Raw genomic sequence first — 21,012 nt, forward strand, 5'->3', positions numbered from 1 at the left:
AATAATTTTTGCTCTGCTAAAAATGATAAAGTGACAGCTTTTCAGAAGTGGTAAGATGTCTTGTCTCACATTCAGTACACTAGCTTTTTCTGCTCAGTCATTTACTAGCTACTTAGGAACAGAAATGGAAGAATAGTAATTTTTAGCTTCCAGTGAAAACATTTTTAGCTTCTTTGTGTTTCTTCATATTCCAGAAGTGACATGCAAGTTCAGTGCTCATTAGTTCAAGTTCTTCTACAAGCTACTATTTATATGGAAGCTTCACCTCAAAACGGTCCAACTTTGTAGGAGAAAAGAATGGACACTTTTAAATATCTGTGCAGTGACAAAATTGTGTAGTGAGGGAGATGTATAAATGCAGAATGAAAAAGCAAAAATGTGCATTGGACTAGTAAATGCAAAGGTGCAGCCAGATTTATTATTCAGAGGTTTCAAAATTAAAGTTAGAAATACAAAATACAAAGAATAATAAATGTTTAACACACAAGTCAAGTAGATTTTTTTCTTTTTTCTTTTTCTTTTTTTTTTTTTTTCTTGGAAGATGACATGATGATCTATGTCTTGGGCCAATGTAGAGATTAAAAGAAAGTTATGTTCACCTTGCTTGTTGGCCAAGATGTGAGTCTTGAGTCTTGGCTCAGGAAGCATCTTGAACCACTACTCTTCCTATACTCAAATTAGAGGACAGCAGGGACACATTTGTTAGTTGCAAAGTTAGTTAGCATGTTAGTTGCAAAGGCAACTCACCACACTGCTGACATGCCAGTGCTGGTCACACCTCAGTTGAGATTGGAGTCAATCACCATAAGCATATGTCTCTGCTGACAAGCAGTGTCTCCCATCCAGAACGCACTGGCTGCTGGTGCCCTTCACACATATGCCAGAACAGTCATCTCCCAAAACTACCCTGCTACCCTGGCAGTGTGCAGATAGTAGTTTTGGGTATAGGGTGGGGAACTGCCACATAATCAAGTCCTCACCCCAGCTACCACTTCACATGTGAGACTTGCCACCAGTCTCTGCCTGAAGTCAGATCCCACCTATGGGGTAGTATCCATTCCATGTGCAACCGGGTTACTTGCAGTCACTGGCTGGACAATGAGAATGGAAGAAGTTAATTCTTTCTGCCTCCCTTGCCATGGCTTCAAGGGATTCTTTTGGATCTTCTTAATAACTGAATACTTTGTTTGGTTCTGTGGGCTCTTCCCATCTATTGTTTTGATTTAAAAATAAGCTCCAAGTAGCCTACTTAATTTTATGCTTCAACAGAATGCAAGAAAGTAGTCACAGAGTTTGTCTCTTGCTATTTGGGAAGAAGTAACTACACACCTCATCTGAGCTGTTAGTTGCCAGAGTTTCTTCATGGTTCATCCTCCATAGTGGAGCAAGATAAGGTTCCCCCGAGTCATTTTTGGTACATTTCTCATAAAACATTTTCACACCTGGTGAACAGGGTTCAGATCAAGACCAGATTTTTCTCTTTGAATAGCTCTACATTTAAGATCAATATCAATCAAGACATGAGTTTGAGTTTGGCAACACTAACATAGCAGAACTGTCTTTTAAAAGTTTATTCCAAAATGTACTTCAGGAACATCCTTTTCATTTTAGTACAATAAAACCATTCTACATATATTTTTCTCCTGTTACTCTGTGCAGTCCCACATTCCACCTGTAACAACATTGTTTGTCAATCCCAATACATTTAAAACAGAGTAGTCTCCTATACTTTTATCCCAAGTGATAGTCCTTGCAGATATTTAGTTATAATTAGAACCTAATAACAAGAAAGCAGATATACATCCTGTCTTTCTGTAGTAATTAAACAATGAGTGTCAATCTGACAAGAGTGTTTAGCATTCTTGAAAGGCTGTAAAAGCCTGTACTTCAAATGATCTTTGAAGGATGGCAGGACTTTGTATCAGCACATGTAGGCAGGACATGCAGAAATCCCTTCTAATTATCTACAGCAATGACAGCTGTTGCGCGCAGCAGATGTACAGAAAAAACTGGTTTTCAATACAGCAAGGCTTCTTGAGATTGGAAAAGTAAATCAGGTTAAAAAGTAAATTTTTTCTAAGGGTCATATATGCTTTTAAACTACAATCCTCTCCTCAGGTTCAACATACATTTTAAAGAAGAGGAATTTCATCTCCCCAAGCTCAAATTCTTACTCTAAGTAAAGGTCAAAATGAGTAGTTTTAATAGTTTCTAAGTCTTCTTTTCCCATGTTCTGAAAACTAATAGATTTATTACCCCCTCCAAAAACAAGATAAACCCTTTCCACAAGTCCCTTCAATTAACTAACATTTCCTACAAAAAATAACTTAGCAAGAAATCTTTGACATGAATGTTAACTGACCAGCGAGCTCTCTGATGTCTCATTTTCCTTTCCCTCACAATGTTAGATATCTGTTTTAAACATATGGCTGAATTTTTGATGTCCTGACCCGGTTTTTGAGTATGAAACTTGAATGTTATTGATATACCATATTTGCTTGATGTTTCACCTGTATCTGAGAATATTTCCAGCTCAAATTAATTTTCATATACTTCTTTTAATATGTGGGGTTTTTTAAAGTTCCATTTCAAGGATCTTCTTTTCTTTTTTTTTTTTCTTTTTTTTTCCAAGGTAAAGAGGGACAAAACCCAAAACTGACCCTTCTGATTGCTGTGGCGGGAGTGTCAATCTGGCTAAGCAACTAAAAGGGAATTTAAAACATTTATTTTTTCATCTGTTGGACTTTAAATATCAGGATTTTTGGAGCTGAAGTAATGATTGTCAAATACACATGATTACTGAATTAATGATGCAAGAATCTACTGGAGCAGTAATAAATACCAAATATTGTGGGAAGCCAATTTTACTTAAAATCACAGAAATGGAAATGGCTTCAGAAGACCAACCTATGTGCAAACTAAAATGAGCTGTGTCACTACTGACTGATGTCTAGTTTGCTTTTAAAACAACCAATGGTTGTTTATAAGAATGTCTCTGAGACAATGTCAAAAAAAATATTGAAGTCAAGACACATGACATCTTTTCTGTCTACAAACCCTTCTTATTATGGTATGATAAAAAGATGATAGATTGGTCTGACTTATTTCTGATATCCATATTGACTTTGACTTGTCTTCTTGTTATCTAGCAACTATTTATAGAAACAGATCATGATTCTACTTTTCTAGAAGTTGAAATTTGGTTCTCTGGACTGTAATTTCACACTTTCTTTCACTTTCTTCCTCTCTTTGCAACTCCCTTACCTATTTTAAAAGAAGGGCATCATTTTATCCTTCTGTGGTATTTCCTAAATTACTCATCCTCCATACAGTCTCAGAAATAAGCAGCAACAGTAAACTGTTGTGCTCACCTGTTCTGATTTTGCCCTTACATGTTCATGGTATATTTTTTGTGTGTGACATTAGGATCCTCAACTAATTTTCCACTTCTTATATGCCTGCTTATACTTAAACTCAATGAAGAGCTTACTTCTCTCTAGTCAATAAAAAGAAAATGACTGAATCAGATTTCAAACACTGTTGCTTTGTGAATATCTTGTAGGGGAAGCTGCTCCAAACACATTCCAGGGAATTGTTGGACATCCTGTATGTTCATATATTTGTTTCTCTTGTTGCTTCCAATTTATGAGTGCTGGCTGATTCTGTTACTTTTAAAAAGCCTTATCTACCTTCTTAATCTTGGTGTAGCAGTGAGTAGTCAAACCCACTGTGAAAACTGTCACATTTTTTCCCCGTTACTGATTAGAACTGAGTTTTTAGATGTCAGTCTCACACTGCAAAATGTACTTCAAAATGTACCTTGAAATGTGCTGTCTTTTAATTTTCAAAATTGATCTTTCAGGCTTTCCTGGAATATATTTTATGAATAATAATAATAAAAAAGTTAAATAAAGGAGTTTAGTCCAAAAAAGAACCAAAACATTGTATTTTAAATCAAATAAGTAATTTTGGTATGTCTCAGTTGCAATTATTTTGGCGGAGGCACATACAGAAGAAGTTTTACTTAAGCAAGAAAGGCCTGTAAAAGCTAAGCAAATTTTCCTTTTGACCTATTTGACCTATTTGACCTATTCTTTATAAATGTTTAATGTTCTGTATTTTTTCATAAACCCATGTGGTCCTTGTCATTCCTGTCTGAAGTGCTGTTCAATATGTACTAGTATATGCAAAATCAGGAAGGTAAGAGAGAATGGTATATATATTTTTTCCCCCCATCTGGTTTAAATAAGGTAGATTATAAGAAGATACTTCTATAATGTTAGTGTAATTGTAAATGTAGTGACAAATTGAGGATTTGCGTCTTCTCTTTCATTTAAATCTTGATATAATACAAAAATAAGACTGCTATCCAGTCATATCTGAAGGAAGTGATGGCCTGCAATCTTTCAACAAAATATAAAGCCATATTGTTCTGACATCCTGACAAGGTACAGGTCCTCAGTAAGGTATGTAAAGGATAAATACGGACTTATCATCAGTCAAAGTATAAAATCTAAAGGACTGCGGATACTTAGATACATGCTAATTGCAATTTTGTGCAATCTTGTCACCAAGTACCATAATTCTGTCAGATCTCACAACTGAAGCGTAATTGGGTCATGATAGCACTGGGTGATCTGCATGAAGGAAAAAATAAGGTCAGGAGTGGGTTTGCCCTGTCTTCCTTTTAGTCTGAGTATATTGTGTCACCACACTTTCACTCAGAAAGGTAAAATCATTCCCATTTGAAAAGTCTACCAAGTCATAAAGAACAGCCTGCTGCCTCCTTCCCAGATAAATACATTTACTTTCCAAGAGTGTATGTCTTTTCAAGAAAATAAAAAAGCTTTCTATACCTGAAAGGAAAAAAACCATACACTTCTTTGGGAACTTTGGGGTATATGTGCTGTGCACTGCCCTGAAGCATGCGAGAGAGCTTTCTGGGTTATCCTGACAGTGGAAGACATTTCATCCCTTTAGCCCTGCAGTAACGGCTTTCAGTTCATGTAATTTCTCTGATGGCATACAGTGCAAAGAATCAGGGGATTTGTTAAAATGTTTCAGTACACTATTTTTAGGTTACTCTGTTGATTTGAAGTATTGAGTATGCATGCATATGTATATGCACCTGTATAAGTATATGTATATATGTGATATATGTATATAATATGTAATAGTCTGTTCTATGTATAAATGTTTATTAGAAAAGGTATGGATGAGGAAAACAGGAAAATGACACTTGTACTGCTTACATTAAGAAATTAATTTTCTCCTTAGTTGACTCACTTCAGAGTTTTTTCCTGACCAGCCTGCTCAGGGCCTTCAGCTTCATTCATTCCACTTTCCAAATAGTGTCTTGTGGAGATGGTAGATAATTTTTGTATACCATTTCTTTCTTGGAGTCCTGGTTTTCTACGAAATTCATTCTCCTGATGCTTCTTCATGAAAATGTCCCTTTGGAAATAGGGTTGTCATCACTTCTACTTGACTGGCCTAGTAGCAGCTCTGATTAAGTGAGAGATGGGAACCCCCACTCTCTGGTGAATTGCTGCTTATTGATGCCAAAACAGCACAGAGTAACTGCTCAGAGACTAATTTTGTCTTTAAGCAGCAAAGGTATTTATTTCGTGACACGTTGGGGAGCTAGCCGATTCGCACCAGCCAAAGTAGCTCCGAAGTTTTCAGTGAAAAGTTAGGTATTTTATACAATTTTCGTGAGAGGTGACAACATCTTTACATACATATTCATTTGATTTTGACACCCAATCATCTCATTCATAATAGGTGGGATCTAGGTGGAAAAAACCTTTCAGTTTTCTTTGTTCAATGATTTCCTGACTTATGGTCTCCTTATCTCCTTCAGGTGCCCACCTTATCTTTTCTAATTATTCAAAGCACATTCCTTTACTTTAACATTGTCAGTGGAACTTTTTCTTATTCAGAGTATTTTTATTATTCAGAGTACATTCCTTTAATATTGTCAGTGGAACCTTTTCTAATTATTCAGAGTACATTCCTTTCTCAACACAAACAGAGCATCACCCAGAGTATTGTACCAAACTCATCCTGACCAATCTTTTTAAGACCTTGTTCTGTTTCACTATAACTCAGAAAGAACCTGTAGATGTTTCACACAAAAAACATTCTTGCTAACTACATAAGATTAATTTAGCCCACTACTTACTATGAGACAAGACACAAACATATTTAGTTGATTGGATACAGTTTTAAATGCTTTTGAGCACTCAGATACCATTGTGATAGATACACACACAGACATATAGATAGATAGATATACTGATAGGTTGATAGATATAGATAAGAAATGCTTTTGATTTTGTTGCCAGTTCATAAGAAATTAAGGCTTTTCAGGATTATATTTGCCTATAGAGAATATTCAGTGATATATAACTGTTATTTTCATAGTGTAATATAATGTCTTTACCCATATTGACAGAGACAACGAAAGCAATGTAGAAAAAGAATCCTATTCCATGCATTGTAACAAGTATCAAGTTCCAACTAACTAGAGTTGTTTCACAAATAGGATTGGCTAAGGCAGACAGAAAAACCTCTTGCTTACAGGAGCACTTCCAAAGAGGAAACTAATTGCAGAACTGATGCAGCACTTTAAAAAAACACACTGCTGCATTCCAGAAACAAACAAATGAAAATCTAACACGATGATGCTTATAGGGGTAAGAGACCCTTAGCTAATTTCTTTGGGATGCAGCATAAGGCTAAATATCTGATCTATTGACCAGCTTAATATTCTTTCCATGAAGATCGCTGATTTTTATGTGTGCCAGTAAATTTGAAAAACTATTTGCTACTTTTATACAGTCCCTCCTAAAAAGGCAATTGCATGAGGTATTCCTTATTCTCCATATTCTGTCTACAGATACTCAGTTACTCATTTTTTTTCCTTTTCTCATAAATGATGACACATTTTACTGGAGAGGAAATGGGTACTTTACGTTGTTCATACACTGTTAGATTCAAGTGCAGAAAATACCATATTGATGATTCTTTAATGTATGTTATTAACATTATTCAGTAGGCTTCTATACTATTCAGCACTGGATTTTTTGTCACTCCATCTTCAGACTATGAAAGATTTAACACTATATTCTTATGGAACACAGTGTTGTGAAAGATGTTCTTCTGTGATATGTGTGGAGTAGATGTGAAAGAATCTGAAGACACCTGGTGTTTCCTGAACTGTATTTTAACCAAAAAAGATATTCCCTGATTGACTTAAGTTTTATCAAAACATTTTATTCAACTTTAAAAGGATTATGTTTCTCTCCATTCATGATGTGAGCACGATAACTAGTAAAGGAAATCCTATAACTAAAATTAAGGTTAAAATTTTTATGATAACCATGATAGAATGAAATTAAATTTCTCTTTTCTGTTCCAACTTTTCAGTGTTAAAAAGAGTAAAAAGCAGTAAAAGCTTCATTTTGTTGTCATTAAAATCAGCAGATATAATCCCAGAAGTAGTGCACTGAATAAGAAGGTGTAATTTTTAAACAGTAAGTTTTATGATCACTTTCTCATTATTACTGTCTTTAAGGATAAGCACAGATTTAAAAAGACTCCAAACACAAGAGAAAGCACTGAACATTGTAACATTTTTATGCAGTTTAGTACAATCTAATCTATATCTTTGGTCTCCAGAAATAAAAATTGTGGTATCTTAAAATCATGCCGTTCTAATCTGCATTTTAACTAAATGATGGTTTTGGTTCACAAGACATTCTCTATTTTATCCTGAAAACGTTATTTTCACATTAATTAGGTTCTCAGTGCATTTACTACCAAGGAAAAGCAAACTGGATTTTTATAATCTTTTCAATGTAATTAAAGTAGACCTTCATTTCTCTCTTCAGACAATATGCCACAATTAGATCAGGAATGTGATGGTACTGAAAAAGTCCAATGTAAGAAAGACCCTCAAAAAGACAGCGAAAATAACTAAATTATGAATAATGAACAGACCAAGGAAGTTTCTACATCCTATAATTTTTTTTTAGTACATAAAGTGAGATCGAGATATGATTCAAGTACATAATATTCAAACCACAACCTCACAAAGTTTATTCCAATAAAATTTTATGTAAAGTTGGATGACATAGCTGAGTACTTTTTTCAGCTTAACAGTGTTTCAGTAGCATGCTCAGAACAGGCACAGCCTCAACAATACTAAACAGCTTGACATCCACATTGGTTTTGCACACCATTGGGATCCAAAAATAGTTCTTTTAATTTTGCCTTCTGCTTTGCGCCTCAGTCTGTGGTAGGTGATAATAAATCACTTCTAACACAGACTGACAGGATTGATTTCCTCATAAAAACATTTTAAATCTGTCTTAACTTTTAGGCACTTCATTTTGATAAGGAGAATCACCTCTAAGATAAAAATACATGATTCTGAGCCACACCACACTTTTGGTTTCGTTGATCCAAGTGAAACTAGGTTTAGAAAACTGCTGAGAGAAGTGTTCAGTCTGAAGTCAGTGTGAATCCCTGGAGTATGAGTTTATAGAGGTGATTGAGTACTCTTCATCTTCTACAGTAATATATTAAGATACACTTTAAGTGGGAGTGCAGCTCTTTGAAAATACGTTCTTTGAATCAGTACAGTCTGTGCAAATTTAGATTTGGGGCACTGAGTATGTGCATGAGTTAGAAAACTAACAATAATGACAAATGGATGAATAAATTCTGTCATTTTGGACATATCATACTTTTCTCTGCTCAAAAGCTATGAAAGAAGAAAGTAAATGTCATAAGTTCTCCTTATTGCATCCCAGAGGAGTCCAGTATAACAACAGAAATCCACAGTTCAGAAGGTGGGATGGTATCATATTAACATTAACAGTATAGGTCTATGCAAATAGTGAGTAGAACAAAATCCTACTGTTGTGAAATCAAAAAGAATAAAAACCAATGTTTGGATGAGCAATGTGCAACTGATAGTAGAACGTCATATAACATTTTAAAACATGGCCTTCTCATTTTCAAAGGAAAGTCCTTCTTACGAAAGACTACACACCTTCAAAATCGCTAATTAAGAAAGACTGTATGAATAGCAGAGTACTTTCCAAATCATACAGGTACAGTTTTGTATCTTTTGTTTCTGATAATTTCCTTGATGCTGCAAGCTTGCAAGTACATCAAAGAAACATGATACCTTGGAAAAAAAGAATGTGGTTTTCCCCCATCTTCCAAATTCCTTTATACCATATTACTTTCTGTTCCAGCTTTTCTTACCTCATCTCAGTATTATCTTCTCAGAATTTGAAAAAGACTTTGAATGAATCAGAATAAATTGTTAAAGGTAAAAACAAAGTATAATTTAACACAAAGCCAAAATGAAAACCAAAACAGATAGGATTTTGGAAGTTCAACTAATTCATGATGTAGCTATACTGTGTATCATTATTCATGATTTCATTGTGTTGTTACATCAGAGAACATTTAAGATGTTTGCAAGCTAGAGTAGCATCTCCTGTTGTATTTATTAAAAAAAATCTTTAAAATAATTCATTTTCTTTCCTGTTAGTACAATAATCCACATCTTATTATGATACTTAATCTTAAACAAACCCAGCCAAGGAGCTTAAGATTCCACAGTTTCTTTAGGATACGTTTATAAATACTGTGATAGTCTATTTGTTATAAAGCTGAGAAGGAAGCTGTGATAACAAGACCTCTTAACATTAACAAGTGGTAAGGGACAAACTGATAACAAGTTTGTCATCTCTATTAGTGTCATACTGTGTGCAGACTCTGAAATACTTAAGTTGATCCAAGGATTATACGTTTAATTAATGATTGTACAGTGAATTACTTTTTAGTGTTGCAACAACATAAACCAATAAAATGGGATTGGAAATATGCAAAAGGGGATAAACAAGGAATAGGGAAGGTGGGTCCAGGTACATTTACATTTGCACTTACATATATACTTGCCAAGAAAATGTAAATCCTTACAACTATGCTTTCCAAAGCTAATTTTTTATTACATAAAATACCTGGGTTGCAAGTTTTCAAAAGAGAGGGAGACTGGATGTGGAAACAAAGGAGACTTGGGGAGGTCCTTCAAGCAAGCAGCTCTAGCTTTTGGTGTTAGGTTGTTAGCTTTTCCATTATTTTGGAGTAACACTCAAGCTGAGGAAGCAAGTTGTTGTAAGTTGCCTTCAACGTTTACTACAGGAAAGTTCAACCTTCAAGAGATTCCTCAAATGCATCTTCTGAAACGCAGCACTTTGGAGCTATTTATCCGTGGAATACCTGATATCTGTGACAGTAAGAAGGGTCTGATGGCAGGTATACCCTTTGACTGCATATTTTGTTCTGTGACTTTATTTTGCCATTTTTCTTTCAGTTTAGTGAACAACAGTTTAACTTCTGCTTTGACAGTATAAATTCACTTTTTATTTTCGTGCTTGTTTAACATTCAAAGCATTACAAATAAAACTGGTAAACTGGACATGCTTTTGTTTCTGCAGAGTTAATCAGTTCAATACACACACACACACACACACACACACACACACACACACCCTTTGGATACCTCCAATCAAATATAAATTTCAGAATCTCAGAGGCAAGTTTGATATCAGGATTAAATATTCTGTTTGACATCTGGCAGCCAAGGTAGGGAAGGAAATCTCCCTCAAAAATAGCTCCTGTTAATTGACCTCATTGTAAAGTGTGACTTTGCAAAACCCCATACAAGCATAGAAGCTCTAGATAGATCCTGTTGGTGTCAACATAAAGATATAAATGAAAACAAAGCACTTAAATGATGATTAGAATCAACATTCTCTTTGCATCTGTTCTTTCCCTAAAAGTATAAAGGTTGAGTCTATATGTTACCCATAATCAGGAAAAGAAAATTAAATACTTTCAGTTTTCCCTTAGTATTGAATGATGGGTGAATATGTGTCATTCAGAAAGTAATTCAGTTTAATTAACATTCTTTGCCTTGACAGGATATTTACTACCTGCATCTAGCTCTGCTAGAATGAGTTGGGGTTTGGTCTTACTGGTTTGGTTTGATTTGTTGGGGTTTTTTTCCCCAAATCTACTTACCTGCAACTTGTTTTCACATCTCAGTGTCCGTTTATATTCTGTGCCAGTGATGCGGAAGGTAGAATTGTGTTAAAAGCATAGGTGGGTGAAGAAAGCCTTCCTGCTTGTCCTGCTGTCCAAAAATGTTACTGTGGAAACCATCAAAATCTGTCTGTCTTCCAACTATATAAGAATATATAAGAAGAAGAAAAAAAAGAAGAATAAAAAAGAAACTAAACAAAAAAAAAACCCACCACAATAATCTTTGCTAGTGTATTTTCATGTCTCTAAGAATTAAATTCCTGCTACAGAAAACCCTTTCACTTGGCATAAATGAAATTCAATCAACAGTTCACAGTGAACAATGGTAGATAAAACCAGTCAATGGATAAATTACACTTGCTATAACCAATTGTCCTATGTTCAGTCTTATATATTTGGGTCAATAGATTACTTAATCATAGAGGAAGTCAGCTTTGAAAACAAGACAAGGTTTTTACACAGCTTTTCAGGACCAAGGAAATGTTAAACTCTGGTCAAAGAGAACAGAACAAAAGCACAAAACCCTTTTACACTTTACACAGCATCCTTTTTTTTTTTTTTTTTTAGTTTTAATAATGTTTTATATTTTTATATTTCTAAACCTGTACTTTCTTAACTTCTTTCAATCCAATAATTTTTCCCCCGTATTTCAAGAACTATCTTTGCAAAATATGTATCGTATTTCTCATACCTCCATTTTATGGCATTCACCAGAGATCTACCAGCTATTTTTTGTTATGCCTCTTTTGAAATGTTTCCTTTATTGAAAAAGAGTGCCAGAAGTTTTAGTGAATCTTCTTGCTCTTTAATGTGATGAGAAAGATGAATCTGGGAGATGAGTTTTATTGAACTATTGAAAATTATTTAAGGACTTTTGCTTTATTGTTTTCCTACATCTACCCATTTTTTAAGTTCACCAGTTTTGCTGGAGGTGACTATTACCAAACTAGACATGCCTTCAGCTGCTTTGTGTAAAGTCTGTCATCTGTCTGAAAAATTCCTCCACTGGCACATTAGACTAAGACATCTCTGTTCTGGGGTAGAGCTATAGACTGACTTTCACATATATTTTCTCTGCTGAAAAATTCTTTGGGGAATGGAGATGATCTTTTCAGGCAAAGTTGTGCAAAAGGATTTTGGACTGATATTTTTTTTAATTTCCACAGCACAATTTGCTGATCTGATCTGTTAAGGGATGACAGTGAAACAAAAAGCATTCACTCCTTCACCTCAGCTGTTTCTGGAAGACTAAAAATCAAATTCCTATTCAGATAATTTTGTATTTATCTAGTCTAGAAATATTAGATCAATAACCTGTCATGTAAGTCTAGAACTTTCAATCAGTGAGAGATGACAAGGCAATCCTAATGATATGGGTTTTTTTAGCTGAGGTAAAGACTTTTTTACATTTTATTTCAGAGTTCTACTGCAATGGCAGGCCATGATGGTGATTAAGTCCACATAATACCTGCACAGCCAGGTAAGAAGAAATGTGAGAAAATGAGTTTCAGCTTATCTCCAAACAAAATGTTTTCTTTATTTCCTTTCACAGAATTTCAAACCACTAGATGAACTAGAAGGAATGGAAGTAAGGTAACCCCAAATGGCAGCTGTTAATCTATATGAAAAGTTCTCTTTAAGTCATAATTTTAATGTTTGTGGTGGGTTGATACTGGCTGGCTGCCCGACACCCACTCAGCTGCTCTCTCACTTCCCCTCCTCAACAGGAATATGGAAAGCTCGTGGGTCGAGGGAAAACCAGGGACATCACTTACCAATTGCCCTTTTCCCAGGCTCAACTTCACCTCTTCATCCCCAACTCTTCTACCTCCACCCCCAAGCAAGTGGAAACAGAGGGATGGGGAATGGGGGGGCTGCAAGCAGTCCATAACAGCTCCTCTCTGCCGCCCCTTCCTCCTCACACTTTGCTGTCTCCTGTGGGGCCTCAGGGGTGTCTGTTCTGGGGCGCCCGGAGCCCCCTGCCCCCCTCCCGCTCCCCCCTCGGGGCTGGCCGGGCTGTTTCTCACCCCGTTGCCCTCAGCCCTGGCTGCCGGGCACCGTTTTGCCCTTTCTCAGCCCGGCCTTCCCCGAGGCGCCCGCCCGTGGCTGCGGGGCTCAGCTGTGCCCTGCGCTGGGGCCGGTGGAGCTGCCTGGAACCAGCTGGAACCGGCTGTGCCCGGCACGGGGCAGCCCCAGCATCACCTCATGGGGGCCACAGCCACTGCAGCCCCCCAGTACCAGACCCTTGACACATACAACCAATACAGTGTTATAGCTACAATTCAAGTACATATTAAGTAAATAACGGTCAGTATCTAAAAAATTAAATACCATAAAAAAACAGAGGGGGAAAAAACCCTGCAAACACTATAATATTTTCTTTGTGCTGTCTGATATCATACAATGAGTAGGGGAAAGAGAAAACAAGCCTTCATTTGATGCTTCCTGAGAATTATAATGTCATTTTTATGATATCCTGTTTTTGGCTGGGATAGAGTCAATTTTCTTCTTCATAGTTGGTGTAGTGTTGTGGTTTGGATTTGGTGTAAGAACAATGTTGACAGCACACTGATGTTTGTGGTTGCTGCTGGATAGTGTTTTTACTTAGTCAAGGACTTTCCAGTTTCCTGGGCCCTGCCAGTGAGAGGGCTGGAGGGGCATGGGAAACTGGGAGGGGACACAGCCAGGACAGGTGACCCAAAAGAGACAAAAGGATATTCCATACCATATGGTGCCATGCTCAGTGTATATAAGCTGGGGGAAGAAGAAGGAAGGGTGGGTGGCATTTGGTGTCATGGTGTTTGTCTTCCCAAGTAACCGTTACATGTGATGGAGCCCTGCTGTCATGGAGATGGCTGAACACCTGCCTGCCGATGGGAAGCAGTGAATTAATTCCTTGCTTTGCATGCACAGCTTTTCTTTACCTATTAAACTGTCTTTATCTTGACCCACGTGTTTTGTCTCTTTTAGTCTACTGATCCTCTCCCCATCCCACTGTGGAGGGATTGAGTGAGGAAGCATGGTGCTTGGTTGCCAGCCAAGGCTAAACCACGATACAATTACATACATGCCTAGGATTACTTTAGAACCAGATTTAGATTGAGATCTTTAAGAAAAGTGCTACAATCAAATGGTAGTTCTTACATAAAATATTTTACCCTTTCCTCCTTTGATATTCTTTTCAAATTACTATAAACAGAATTGTAGTTGACTTAGTTTAGATGTCAAAGCTATGAGATGACAAGATAGAGTATAAAATATAGGAATATAATTAATTATTCCAACCATCATTTGGTTCATGAACCCAGACACAAATCACCGATGCCTGCAGTTCTGAAGTTTCAATCTATATCTGATCTTTGCAACTCCAGAGAATCACAGGATGGTTGAGGCTGGAAGGCTTCTGTGGTGATCGTTTAGTGTAACTGTCCTGCCTCCTGCCCAAAGCAGAGTGAACTAGAGCAGGTTGCTCTAGTTGTTGTGTTTAATATCTCCAAGGACAGAGACATATAGCCTCTCTGGGCAACCTGTTCCAGTGTTTGACATGCTTCCTCCTAAGATATTTATACATATTGGAGGGTTCCCCCCAAGACTTCTCTCCAGCCTAGAAAGTTCCAACCTTTTCAGCCACTCCTCAGATAACAGTTTATCCAAGCCCTCGATCATCTTCATGGACCTTCCCCGGACTCACTTGAGTACGGCCATGTCTTTCTTGCACTGAGGAACCAAGAACTGGACACACCACTGGTCTCACCACACTGAACAGATGGGAAGAATCATGTCCCTCCACCTGCTTGTGACACTGCTCTTCCTGATGCAGCTCAGAATGCTATTGGCATTCTTTAAAGCAAGGACACATTTCTAATGCCTAGAATGTGTATCTAGACACACAATAGTCATACTGGTGTCTACTTGTGAACCCCAAATCCTTCTCTTCAGAGCTGCTTCTCAGCTATAGAGTTATTCCTCCTTGGTGTATGACTTTGAATTTACCTCTATTGAATCTGATAAAGCTCCTTTCTGCTCATTTCTTCAGCCTGTCAATGTCCTTCTGAATAGCAGCATAACCATGTCTCATTATCAACCACTCCTCCCAGTTTTGTATTTTCTGCAGACTTGCTGAGAGTGCACTATCCCATCACCCTGGTCGTTAATGAAGATGCTAAACAGTATTTGCCCCAACATCAATCCCTGGAGCACATGACTAATGACAATTCTCCAGCTGGACTTTGTGCCACCTCTCACAACAGTTTAAAGGTTGGCAGTTGAGCCAGATTTTAATTCCACCTCATTTTCCACTTATCTAATCTGTGCTTTATCAGGTGGTTGATGAGGATGTTATGGGAGACAGTGGCAGAGGTTGATCCCCAGCCTCTTCCTGTACTGAAGTTACATTTAGCATTCCCAGTGATGAAGCTGGGGTGGAATGGAATTGACATGAGGGGTAGGTAAAGGTCTTGATTTCATAATATTACTCTAAAGTTATTAATCTAACGCCTTCAAATTTTTGCCCATGTGACTGTGAAACCAAAATTAATTCATTTGGCAGTTATATCTGTTAAATAAAAAGTATTATGATGATCTTCTATACAAAGTACCCTCTTACTGCAAAGCTCAAGGCACTGTAGCAGCTCATAAAACCAGAATTAAAGCAGACTAAATGTATAACAAAAATATCTACTTAATTAAAATTTCAACTGTTTAGTTACATTTTTATATAGCATGTAATATATAATATAACATTGTAAAATGATATGAAACTTATCATATAATATTCTATAGTTTTATGTGTGTATTTTAAAAAACCTCTAGCGTAAATGACAATGTGAAGACTAGTGAACAGGATATACAAAGTCACAAACAAAATCACTGTGGCTTGGGCCTGTCACCCACATAATTTATTAAATCAAATACAGGATTGCTTTCTATTTCTATTCTGAAGTGCTTTCACCTGCACCACCACTGAGTAACTTGAAATTGCATGAATAAATCTGCCAGTGTGATACATAGACCAGAGTAGAGCATACACATCAGGATGAACTTCCTTAAGGGGCCAATCCAAGATCCAGTGCAATCAGCAGAAGGATTTCTGAAGTTTTTGGATTCAACTCTTTTGAGGTACTTGGCAAGTAATATGTGATGTCATGTTTGTGGTGACAGAGGAGAAATTAGTTTCCTTTGAACAGTTTGCTGTTGGTTTTTTGGGTTTTTTTTCCCACTGTAGGTGGCACTACACAGTATTTTTCATTTGGGGCAGGGATTGAATTGAGCTTTTTTTTTTTTTTTTTTATTACAGTGTAATCAATTCTCCATAGAACTCCAATGCCTTTACAGTAAAAGAGTTATATTTCCCACAACTGGTTAGAGCTGTGTGAAACTTGGCACTTTTTGTTCAGACACCAGAGCCAAATCTTTTGTATAGCTAAACCCACTACCATGAGAATTCCTTAGTACTTTAAGTTCCTGGTTTAATGTAAATGAAAAAAAAAACCAAAACAAAAACCAAAACAAAAACCACAAAAGCCAAACTATAAATCAGTTATGTAGGCATATTGTTAGCCAAATCTAGCCCACATTTGAGATAGTAATTAAAACTTTGCAAAGTTTTATTGCTGGGTTTGTTCTTCAGCTGACTGTGGAACAGTAGTACTACTTTGGCATTTCTGTGTCTAATTTTCCAAGAGCAAGAAAATTTACAGGCCTTACTGGTAGCACACTAGATCAAACTGAAAATGATCATTAGTGTAAGGTGAAAAGCTATGTTCACCACAAAAAAAATCAATTCTTGTAAAACTTTGAAAAAATATTTTGAACTAGTAACAAATCTACGTAGAGTTGCCATTTCTTACTTGGAAAAGTCTGTCCTTCCTTCAAATAGACACACAAAGTGCATCTCTCCTCTCTTCCCCCCACCCTTCCTCGTCTTCCTTCCTTTAATAAGTAAATATTCATGACTACATTCTTCTGTAGAATGTACCGAGTCTCACACCTTCTCTCATACCAAAAGTTTCATACTGGCAGGAAGGCATTCATACTGAATGCATAGCTCTACTCTAACCCAATGTGGCTGTTTTATGGGGCCTAGTAGCCATTTAGATATTTTTATATAAAATATCCCTAGTGTGATAATATTTTATGAAGAGATAAATGGATCAATGTTGTGTTAGTGTTGTGGAACAGGACTATACCACCAAGTCACATGAAGTCACATTCATGCTGCTATCTGCTGTGTGCCCATTACAGAAAAGCATTTCTTCCTGCTCTCTAGTCTATACCAGACAGTAATAGGACAAAAGAAAATGGTCTTGAGTTGCACCAGGGGAGGTTATTGTGTAATAGCTAAAATTTCTTCACCAAAAGGATTGTCAAGCATTGGTACAGGCAGCCCAGGGAAGTGGCTAAGCCACCATCCCTAGAGGTATTTAAATGAGTAAGATACAGATGTGGAGCTTAGAGGCATGGTTTAGTGGTGGACTTGGCAATGTTAGGTTAATGGTTGGACTTGACCTTAAAGGTCTTTTTGAATGTAAAAAATTCCAGAATTCTATGATCCTAAGAATCATAAAATCTCAAACAGTAGCTGCTGTATAGGAAAGCCCAAGCTGTTGATGATGACAGCTGAAATAATGCTGTTGGCTCTTTTCTGCAGTGACATAAGCAAACAAACTATATAATTATATATGGAGTTTGATTGATCTCATATTAAGGTAGTACAGTTGAAACTTAAAAAAATCAGCTAAAATACTCATCATAAATGAGCTACAATGCGGTCATATTGCTGTTAACCTATGAAAACCTACAAAAAACCAACACAGCCTACGATCATAAAAAATGGGATACACCTGAATTTTTAACTTCATTCCCTGAGGCGAAAGGTTTGATAGCTTAAATATCATGGGAAAAAAGAATTTGCTCCTTGTCATATTTAATAAAACAAAATGTTATTTCCTGCTGGTTCTTCTAGCATTTTTGATCTTTCCTGATGCCTTTTTTTCGAAATAGTATAAAATATAAATGTTTTAATATCAGCATTCTTTGAAGAGCTCTTACCCTCCTTTTCCCCAAAATCTCTGCTTTGTTTCTACTAAATGGATACCACCACTAGCTTTTCAAAAGCCACCTTTAGTGTTACTCTACTGTGCATCTTGATTTATTTAAGTTTTTGCATTAACAGCAACAACCATGGATTAAGTACACTATTTTATGGTTTTTTATGTTCCAAGTCAGCCTGTTTTCTGTGTGTGCCCTGGCAGGAGTAGAAACATTGGATGTTGTGTCTGCCAAGGAGTTAATAAGATTTCAATTCCATTTTTAAGTGGTTCTAATGATTTGATGCTTTGATACTTAGGGGGGTGTCTAGTACAAAGCAAATATTTACTAATTATTACTTTGAAGCTTCATTAGATTCACTAATTCACTGCCGTGATCTGGAAGAATTCGTTCAGGTGTTAATTTCATTTTGGCTCATGTCTTTTTTAGTCACATAGTCAAATTACATTTTAGAAGACTGAACTTTCTGAATGAACTAAAAAAAAAAAGGAGATATAAATCAACATAAATAGTAAGACTAGTAAAAATTTTGTGCATGTAAGTGTAGTTCAGCATTTCAATAGTATGTCAAAGTAAAATGCCTGAAAATGAAAAAGAAGTTAGAGCTAAGTGTTAAAAAGAATAATTAATTAAAATAACAAATTTGGGAAAATGTTTGGTTGACTTCTGAAAAGAAAAAGGTTCACCTCTGCAGTTATTCAAAAAATAAACCATAGGGAAATTGGTTTGAAGCTTAAAAGTAAAGTATTGTTTTAGAAAAGAGGGATATCTCTTTCCTAAAGCCAGTCAGGTACATAATCCTTTGCCTACTTTTCAGCTCCTTATTAGTTCTGCTGTAGTTTAATGACTACAGACTCATATGACTGAAGTTTAGACATAGGATTATGTATATATTTGGTGAATAAAAAGCAGTGTTCGTGTTTTTTCTTTTAAAATAATACTCGAGCAATACTTTAGTACTTTTCCTGGTTTCAGCTGGGATAGAGTTAATTTTCTTCTCAGTGGCTAGCACGGTGCTGTTTTGGCTCTTATATAGTAAGTCAAGGACTTTTGAGTTACTTGGGTCTTGCCAGTGAGAGGGCTGGAGGGGCACAAGAAACTGGGAGGGGACACAGCCAGGGCAGGTGAGCCAAACCAGCCAAACAGGTATTCCATACCATGGGATGTCATGGTGGGTATTTAAACTTGACAGTGGGGGTGGGGGGGTGGGGCCGGGTGTGGGGCCAGAGCTTGCTGATCTTTGGCTGGGGACTGGCTGGGCATGGGTCAGCGGGTGGTGAGCAGCTGTATCATGCATCACTTGTTTTTCTTTCTCCCTTTCCTTTTGGATTTTATTCTTTCCCCTGCACCCTTTCATTATAACTGTTATTGTCATTATTGTTATTATTGCTCTATCATTTTTATTCTGTTTTAATTATTAAATTGTTCTTATCTCAATCTTGAGATTTACATTTCTTTCCAATTCTCCTCCCCACCCCTCTGTGTGAGAGGGAGTGAGCGAACAGCTGCATGGTGCTTGGTTGCCAGCTGGGGTTAAACCATGACAGTACTCAAGTAAGACTTTAATCTTACTTCTCTTTTGTACCAAATTAGGAAGTTTTTAGTATTTTTTTTTTTCCTTAGAATTACAGCCCTTTTAAAATTAAGTACTCTAAAATATACTTTATGTCTCACAAACTACCAAACCCATCAGTCTTCCTGGCACTGTGATATAACATTGTGTTTTCTAACATAAATTTCATAAGTAGAGTATGCAAACACTCAAATAATTTGTGGAAACAGTAGAGAACTATTTTTCATAAACAGAAGTATACTCCAAATGAATTTTCTTTGTAAAACTTTCTAAATAAGTAACTACAAGTAATATGACAGTGAATATTACATGAAAGGAAGAAAATTATATAATTTTTATCTTATTTTTTTTTAATATTCTTCTTGCAAATACATTGATACGGGGTTTATAAAATAATATTTCTTTTTTTTTTAAACAGGTAGCTATCAAGTGGATAGTGAAGTTCCTTACAAAGTTGTTGTGGTTTTGGGTTTTTTTTTATTTAAAAGTACAGCTTAGAAATTAAATGTATACTGTTTTTTTACAAGAAACAGATTTTTCATGTTGTAATTATCTTAATGAAGATTTTTTCCATTACTATCTGGCTTGCATTTTTGTTTTTTATTTTCATTCATGTTATCTTGCAAAAGAGATTTCTTATCTGTTGTTGCATTCATACAAGCTGATAAACTTGTTAATTCATAGCTTTTAGATTGATATTCTCTACTGATTTTGTGTAAAGGTACAGGACTACACAGATACAGCTTAAACTGACACAGCAGAAAGGCTGTTTCTGAGGCTTGGCTGCTTGTATTTTCTAGGCAAAGCCACGAATGTTGCAAAGCAAAAAGAACAAAGATAAGAAACTTCCTTTAAAATTTACATACCCTCACAAAAAATCACAGTGGCTTTATTTTTAAAATGCAGGTAAAGAAGAAAAGTGAGACAAATCAAAAGTCCCCTTTCCATCAGAGTTTAAAAATATTATATTAAACAACCAAAAGTATGAAATCATCCTGAAAGTAGTCCTGCATTTCTCACAATTATTAGAAGCTAAATTGAAAACCAGCAAATATGTCTTTGAACCTTCTTAGCCTGAAAACAACCTAATCTTATACTTCCAACTACTGAGTGGGTTCAAAACCTCTGAACTATTGCAGAAAACGTAAGTGGTGCCATGAACATTGGCATAATAGTTCTTTCAGCACCCATATTTTAGAACAGATAAAAACCAAACTCAAGCTATGTTCCATTCCTTGAAATCCTAAACTGCAAAGAAAAAA

Source organism: Falco peregrinus, chromosome 3 (genome assembly GCF_023634155.1).
Source record: "Falco peregrinus isolate bFalPer1 chromosome 3, bFalPer1.pri, whole genome shotgun sequence".
Classification (NCBI taxonomy): Eukaryota; Metazoa; Chordata; class Aves; order Falconiformes; family Falconidae; genus Falco; species Falco peregrinus.